The 8,936-nt window shown below is 39.2% G+C and overlaps 1 long non-coding RNA gene across 3 annotated transcripts; it reads right to left on the bottom strand.

The window, feature by feature from the left end:
- Window positions 1–441: 441 nt before the first annotated feature.
- LOC106872692 (uncharacterized) lies at window positions 442–8,614 on the bottom strand. 3 transcript variants are annotated; one of them, XR_008264997.1, is made up of 3 exons: window positions 6,957–8,604; window positions 2,330–2,406; window positions 442–1,467 (listed from the first exon to the last, which is right to left on the bottom strand). It is a non-coding gene; the product is annotated as an uncharacterized LOC106872692 (long non-coding RNA). The 3 variants fall into 3 exon arrangements; XR_008264996.1 differs by lacking the exon at window positions 442–1,467 and having other exon boundaries at window positions 1,939–2,406; window positions 7,058–8,614; XR_008264995.1 differs by lacking the exon at window positions 442–1,467 and having other exon boundaries at window positions 1,939–2,406; window positions 6,957–8,614.
- Between the last annotated feature and the right edge of the window lie 322 nt (window positions 8,615–8,936).

The raw sequence follows: 8,936 nt of genomic DNA on the forward strand, positions 1-8,936 counted from the left end.
AGCAGTTGTGTAGCAGTCGAGTAGCAGTCGAGTAGCAGTCGAGTAGCAGTTGTGTAGCAGTCGAGTAGCAGTCGAGTAGCAGTCGAGTAGCAGTTGTGTAGCAGTCGAGTAGCAGTCGAGTAGCAGTTGTGTAGCAGTCGAGTAGGGACCATCCGGAGGTGCTAGATAGCAGTAGCGCTGAGACATAACAATATACATATGACTTATCACAATAGTAGATATATATATATATATATATATATATATATATATATACACACAGTAGATAACGAAGTGCAGTAATGTGTGTGTGTGTGTGTGTGTGTGTGTGTGTGTGTACATATGAGTATATTTATATATACACAGACATGACAAATAAATAAACACCCTTATAATCATTAAAATTTATTTAAATCTGAAATCATGCATTCAAATTGTTTACTAATTGTTGTAATGTGAATATTTAAAATTTAGTAGGTGTGCCCTTTGTATTTTTCAATGCAAGGACCCTATTAGACATATTACTGATCAGATGACGAATATTCGCTTGCAGAATTTGTTGCCAAGTTTCGTGCAGTAATCTTAAAAGATCTGACTTTGAAGATGCTTTCTTGTTCTTTTTATCAAGTGTCCTGTCCATTATGTCTCAGAGGTGTTCAACAGGCTTCATATTTGGTGACTGGCTTGGACATGGAAGCTTTTTAATGCCATTCTCATCCAAAACATCTTGGGTCATTTTAGTGGTGTGACAAGGAGCCCCATCTTCCATAAATAAAGAGTCTTCTTTAATCATTTCGCCACTGGAGAAAATTGGAAGGAAGTCTTTCTGCAATATGGACACATATTTATCTGAATTTATGTTTCCCTCAAACTCCACCAGCTCTGATCAAACAATTGCTCCAAATTGCTCCCAAGACCATTACAGAATAGCCGCCGTGTTTCATTGCTGGCTGCAATCTTTTCACATCAAATTCTTGATCACAGAGTCTCCAGACCCATACTCAACTACTGTCAGGAAATATACCAAATCTGGACTCATCAGAGAATATGACAGTGTACCAAAATACTAGTGGTCTCTCCACTATCTCACTGGCCCAATCTTTTCTCCGCTTGATGTTGGCTGGTTGAAGAAGTGGCTTCCTTCTTGCTGCTCTGCCATAGTAACCAAGTTTGAGGAGATACCTGACAGCTGTTCTCAGACTGACATCAAATTGTTCTGCTACGTCAGGGGCCTTGCAACAAGGATTATCCTCCTCACTTCTCTTAACAAAGAGAAGGGTCCTGGGAGAGGTGATGAGGACTCCTTCCCCTCTCTGGTGAATTGCACAATCGTTCTATTAACTGTAGAAAGCGGGATCCCAAGGTTTTCTGCGATTTTACGCTGGCTATGTCCCCATTCAGATTGACCCACAATACGGCTTCTTTGAAATTCAGAGAGTTCCAAGGCTTCTTTTGTACATGACATGATTAAACAGTCACATATAAAACCTGAAACGTAAAAATGGCAATAAAAAATATATACCATTACAAATTGAAATAAACATAAAACGATGTTTTATGGCGTGTCTATTTACTTCTGTCATGTCTTCGTATAAGTATACTACATATGAGCATATGATTTATACATATACATATGTATGTATATAGTTAAGTATACAAGTACATATACATATGTATATATATTTAAGTATATATCTTTATATATATATACGTGTAGTTATGCGTATAAATAGGAGTGTGTACACGCGAGTGTGTGTATGTATGTATGTATGTGTGTGTGTGTGTGTGTGTGTGTGCGCGTGTGTGTGTGTGTGTGTGTGTGAGTGTGTGCATATATGTATATGTAGACTGGCGGATGGATGCTTATCTAGATTTATATATGCTTGTATATCCATGTATGTGTGCATGCATATATATCGAAAAAACAAAACGCAGAAGAAAAAAAAACAAACAAACAACTGTGATCTAGTTTTTGTTTACTGCCTTTAAAGATTTCTTTTCCTTTCATTTATGCGCTTCTCTGGAACATTAAAGTCTTTTGTTTGCAGAAAGTAAAGATCCTACGCCCATCAATGATTCTAAACCTTCACAGTTTTACCTTTTAAGGTAAAGCGTTCGACCTTACTCCTGTGCTACTGCTGTTTCATATATTAACAGGCAGGAGCAACACAACTGGTGCGTAGTTAGCATGCAATGGCAACATTAGTATCTTGTCTGTACTATTGATTGACCGATGTTCTCGTTCGACAGTTTCAAAGTGGATTTTCCCCACCTTGTGAAGAGTGTACATGTGTACCATTAATATATGTTGTGTACCAATAATAGAGATTACGTCATTAAACTGCCTTACCTTGCTAAGGGATGACGGTGGTGGGAGAATCTTAGAAATGTTGAGGGGATCTGAGAGTTTTTGAAGTTCCGAACAAACTGTAAATGAAATCGTTAGGATATAATAATCAAAAATCGTGACGATGCTGATTAAACAATGATAATAAACTAGATTAGGAAGGTATTTTAGCGCTGTCAGTACGTTTAGAAGAAAGGTTGTTTCTTCACTATGTAAACGTGTGTACATGCTACGTGTATATTTGTATGTGTGTGTGTGTGTGTGTGTGCGCGCGCGCGCGCGCGCGTGTGTGTAGTGTGTGTGTAGTGTGTGTGTGTGTGTAGTGTGTGTGTGTGTGTGTAGTGTGTGTGTGTGTGTGTAGTGTGTGTGTGTGTGTAGTGTGTGTGTGTGTAGTGTGTGTGTGTGTAGTGTGTGTGTGTACTGTGTGTGTGTGTGTGTAGTGTGTGTGTGTGTAGTGTGTGTGTGTGTGTAGTGTGTGTGGGTACACAAAATTATTACACGCCTGTTTCTCTGACATCACACATCAGCAAGTCATGGGACGCGTTGTCAAAGTGAAGCTAAAAAGAATATTACTCACGGACTCGGCACCAAAGCCTCCGCCAAGGAATGAACAATATCGCATAGGGCCCACAACTTTACGGTTGGGTACTTTAACAGTAACTCAGTCACTCAAATATAAATGTTATCTCGAATGAGCGAAAGTCTTCAATAAAGATGTGCACGGAATGATATGTCTTATGTAGTTAGTGTCATTAGAATAGTTGGAAAAACTAGGGGACCAGCTGCACGACTTTTTAAATTGCTTCCTTGAAATGCTCGGAGACATATTAGCCTACGCGATCATCGCGTACACGATAGATGCGTTATTCGATTCCCGAAGATAATAATTTTTTTTCCTGTTCTCTAGTATTAATAAACCTAAAAGTTGTGCTTATATTATTTAAAAAATCACTCGCTTTAGCGCAGCAAAAACCAGTATAAGCTCCGGCCTAATGGGCCTTAAGGATGAAGGCAAGCTTTTACGTTTTTAATATATAAGTATAATGCCGAAACCGGGGAGCTGGCAGAATTGTTTTAGTATCGGATAACTTGCTTTGTGATATTAGTCCGTAATTGATTTAACCACTCACCACAAAATTACTGGCCTCGTCCCTAAATTAGTAACCTTACCTAAAGGCAGTGAATTGGCAGAATTGTTAGAGCATCGGATACAGTGCCATGCGGCATTCATTTCGACTCTTTGCATCTTGATTTCAAATTTCGCCCAAGTCAACTTTACCTTTTATCCATGTTGATAAAGTAGATTAATTTGGTTTATATTCATTTTCAACTTGTAAAATAATCTAGCATCTAAATTTTGCCACTCGTCTCTCACTCGACTAAAAGTGAATATTCTCGGACACATATAGGATGACACTATCCATTTTTGTAAGCGCAGAAAAGTGACTGGTGGTGCATCTGAGAAGTAATTGCTTATGTACGCCAATAAAACTTTGAGTAATGTAGGTCTGAGTTATCTTATCAGATACTTTTAAATTTTCCGGCATGAGTTGAACGCTATTTTCTTTCATTTGTTTAGCTACACACACACACACACACACACACACACACACACACACACACACACACACACACACACACACAAACACACACATACACACGCACACAGTTCAAATTTACAGAAAGCAAAAGACAAACACAGCTGAGGGAACAACAAGCAAATGTATTAGTTTGACGCTTAGGAAAATTGAAAAGTCTTTGACGTTTTGATCCTACGCTCTTCGACTGATATGGATGTGTGTGTGTGTGTGTGTGTGTGTGTGTGTGTGTGTGTGTGTGCGTATAAAAGTTCAAGATTCAAGTGAACTAGGTCCTTAAATAATAGAGCACCAAGGTCGGCTATCACGTACAAAACAGAATTTGAGGAACATTTACGTACTTACCGAAGTAAACACAGATCTATATTCCAGAATATACCAGAATAAATTAGAATTTAATTATATTTTAAAATATAGGTATACACCTTTCCGGTTTCACATTCGATTTTCAGAAGTGTAAAGCTTATAGAGTTGTGACACAAATTATGTCTATTCTGGCCATTGTTATAAAAATAGTTTGTTTTTGAAGCGGTGGTGTGGCTCAGAACGCTATCCATTAGCGTACAAATTGATTCAGTTAACGTTCATATATTAAGTTTATTTGGCAGTCGCGTGAGAAGATCACATAAAAGCTTTTCTTCGTGTCATGTGAGAGTCAGAAAAGACATCCATGAATAAGTGATTGTTTATACAAAAGTGTTATAGATAATTATTGTTTGTTATTTTATCGAGGAATAATGTTTTCAATTAGTGTTATGAGGGGTGTTCATTAACGATTTCCCCTGATCCACTTCCGATTGTTGCAGGAAATGGAACTTGTACAAGTATAATCATACATGCCTCTACATGACACATTGTAAATTGCAGCTTTCCACTAGAATTCGTTTGTCTTCTACGGCTGCTGAAGTGGACTGAGGTGTTATAATGGAGGCAGTTGAATGCAGATCAGTGATCAGGTTCTTTATACTTGGAAGGTCGTACACCAAAAGAGACTTTTGATGAGATAAAAGAAGTTTATGGTGACGATATACCATTATATGACGTAGTCAAGCACTGGCATTGCCAGTTCAAATGTGGTCAGATATCTGTGGAAACTGCTCTTATTCCTGAACAACCTCATTCCGCTATTGATGACGACACCATCCATAAAGTGGAAGCCGCCATTTTGGAAGATCATCGCATGACTATTCAGCAACTAGTCCAAGAAGTGAAGATAAGTGTAGGGTCCGTGGAAAAAAAAACCATTCACGACCATTTGCATATGCAGAAGTAGTCTGCACGATGGATTCCCTGGATGCTCACACCTTTTCAGAAGTAGGAACGAGTCAATTGCTCCCAGGCTCTTTTGGCAATGTGCCAAGAAAATGAGGAGGACGTTTTTGGTAGACTTATCACATAGGATGAAACATGGGACCATCACTATGATCCTGAGACTAAAGTCCAGTCAAAGCAATGGGAGCATGATAACTCACCACCTCTAAAGAAGGCTCATGTTCAACCCTCAGCAAGGAAGGTGACGCTCACAGTCGTATGGGACCAGCACGGAGTAGTGACGATGGATTTTCTGGCAAAGCGCACCACAATTAACAGGGCATATTATGCTTCTTTGCTGCAGAAATTGCGGGACACCATCAAAGCAGAAGGGCGTGATGTATTGACCAAAGGAGTTCGCCTCCAAGACAACGTCCTAGTTCACAATGCGCATGTTGCCCACATGAAAGCACACTCCTGTGACTATGAAATCCTTCCTCACCCCCTTAGCCTCCCGACCTCGTACCATCTTACTTCCACCTCTTTCTAACCATGAAGTCTTTTCTGAAGGTGAAGCACTTTTCGGATAATGATGAACTTATTTCTGAGCTAAAGCCTTGGCTCCAGACGTAACCTACCGACTTCTACAGACGAGGTCTTCACAGCTGCATAAAGCGACGAGAGAAATGTGTCACCATTGGTGGTAGCTATGTAGTAAAGGACTAATAATTATGCCAAGTTTCGTTTATCCCAGTCCTTGGGAAGTGGGTCAGGGATAATCTTTAATGAACAATCTTCGCAGTTCCCTCCCATTCAACATGTTAAGAGGTATCCCTTCTTTGTTAACATTTGTTAACTGTTCCTAAAAAGAATTAGGCGCAGGCGTGGCATAGGCGTAGGAGTGGCATAGGCGTGGCATAGGCGTAGGAGTGGCATAGGCGTGGCATAGGCGTAGGCGTGACATATGCGCAGGTGTGGTTGTGTGGTAAGAAGTTTGCTTCCAAACAACATAGTTCCGGCTTCAGTTCCACTGCGTAACACCTTGAGCAAATGTCTTCTATAGTTTCGGGTCGACCAAAATCATATGAGTGAATTGGGTAGAGCGAAGAGGAAAGAAGCCCGTCGTATGTATATCTAAGTGTGCATGTGTGTGTGTGTGTGTGTGTGTGTGTGTGTGTTTGCGTGTGTGTGCGCGCGCGCGTTTGCTTCTGTGTTTGTCCCCACCACCGCTTCATAACCGGTGTTAGTGTGTTTACGTCCCCGTAACCTATTAGTTTGGCAATAGAGTCCATTAAAATAAGTGACACGTTAAAAATAAAGATAAAAAATACTGGGATCAATTCATTATTTACATTATTTATATTTGACGGATGTTTGTCCTATTCTCGTTTGTTGTTAACACAACGTTTCGGCTGATATACTTTCCAGCCTTCATCAGGTGTCTTAGGGAAATTTTGAACCTGGGTTCTCAATCCTAAGGTATTTTTTTTTTGTTATTATTATTATTATTATTATTATTATTATTATCATTATTATTATCATCATCATCATCATCATCATCATCATCATCATCATCATTATTATTATTATTATTATTATTATTATTATTAAGGTCACTGTCTGGAATCGAACTCGGAATCTTGGGGTTAGTAGCCCGCGCTCTTAACCACTACGCCATATGGGATCAATTCGTTCGACTAAAATTCTTCAAGCCGGTGCTCCAGCATGGCCACAATCTAATGAGTGAAGCAAGTAAAAGATAAATAGATATGCTAATATACCTGGCTTTCCTCATTCGTTAACATTAATTACTCACATGGACCACCGCTAGCCGACTTAGAAATAAACAGTCATAAAAGACATCTGATTTATGGTCACTTACATAATCACAAGAATTCTGAAGTAACAATGTGGGGAGCTCTGTGTTGCCCTCATGACATCACGCAAACATTTACACGTCTTACAACTTATGACGTTTATTGTCTTTCTCATCTGGCTACAAGCTCACACTTTTGTCTTCTGTTTTTTTTTTATATCTTTATTTTTTACTTGTTTCACGACTTGTGGTCTTCTTGGAATGCTACCTTGACGAGTTTAGTCGGAAAAATCGCCAGAGTGCTTATTTTTGAAGCCTGGCACTTACTCTATCGGTATCTTTCGCTGAATCGTTATGTTACAGGAACGCAAACGGACCATCACCGGTTGTCAAGCGGCAGTGAGACACACACACACACACACACAGATGTATGCATATGATCACATACATGCACACACATGCACACCCACATGCTCACACACATACACAGTGCACACACACGCATCCACATATATATGTCGGACTTCCATGCAGTTTCCATCTACCAAATTTACACAGTAATTGTGTGAATTTGAAAGTATGTGGAGACACTTGTCCAGGGTGTTGCGCTATGGGACAAACACAAAGTCATACACAAATACAGTACATACATATATGTATGTATGTCTCTTCTATCTTTTAATTATTATAAATCTTTCACTTAGGAGGGAGCCGGTTTCCAACAAAGATACAAGGCTCCATCTGACAAATTCACATTTGGAACTTGGGAAGGGTCTTGCATATTTTTACTGCTCCACTCACAGATTGCACTTGTCATGTACGAATTAGCCGGTCGATTTCTCTTTCTTAACATCCCACTTTTTCCAGATTCTCCATTAAACATTTACAAGCAAAACCTAGCGCTCCAATTATTATTGATATGAATATGAATTCAAAGTCTGGATATAGAAGCTGGTGGTTTCGAAGCAGTTGTCCATAGATATCCTCCTTTTCTTTGATTTTCAAAGAGATATTTTCGACTGTATGTATGTATGTATATATGTATGTATGTCTAGTAGTACGAGCAACATCGTAGAATAGTGATGAATCTGCGAGATTATCTGAATGGCGCGCCAAGGAAAAATTACCTTGAAATTTTCTTAGTAGTGTCATGTTTCATGCGGCCCGCGTCTCGAAAACGGTTACCCAAGCCTGGCATAGGAGCCTACTGCGTTTTGTTGTTCCTATTGTCGTTGTTGTTAATGAGGGTTGTTTGTTGTTGTTATTGTTGTCGTCGTTGTTTCCGTTGTTACCTTCCTCGTCGCTGTCATCGTCATCGCCTTCGCTTTCACCTTCACTTTCGCCGTGTCAGCCTTCGTTGTTGTCATCGTCATCACCGTTGTTTCTGTCGCCACTTCTCCCCACCACCACCGTCGTCATCGTCGTCGTCGTCCTTGTGTTTCGTATTATCAGTGTCTGCAGAGATCTCAGAAGCTAAATGCTCAACTTAAGGAAGCGAAATACTTTACAATAATCCGGAGCATATTACATAAAAGAAAGTGAATACACTTACGTATTCAGAATGAATTTATGACGACATCATTACGAAGCAAAACTTTTAAAACACACCGGTTGTATTTGACACCATCCTGTTTGCAAATAAGTATGTAGGTTTGTATGCGCGCATATCCGGATTTTGCCGATTGAAACTGATTAAAATCACAGTATTTTATTACATAGTCTTTTTAAGACCGATTATTAGGGTTTGTTTATAGGATGTAACATTTAACTCATTACATAACAGTAATATATCATTTCTATCATTGGTGCAGGTGTAGTTGTGTTGTAAAAAGTCTGGTCCACAACCACATGATTATGTGTAATGTATGTATATATATGTCTATACACACACACACACACATATATATATATATATATGTACATGTATGTATATATATATATATAT

Source organism: Octopus bimaculoides, chromosome 10, assembly GCF_001194135.2.
Source record: "Octopus bimaculoides isolate UCB-OBI-ISO-001 chromosome 10, ASM119413v2, whole genome shotgun sequence".
Taxonomy (NCBI): Eukaryota; Metazoa; Mollusca; class Cephalopoda; order Octopoda; family Octopodidae; genus Octopus; species Octopus bimaculoides.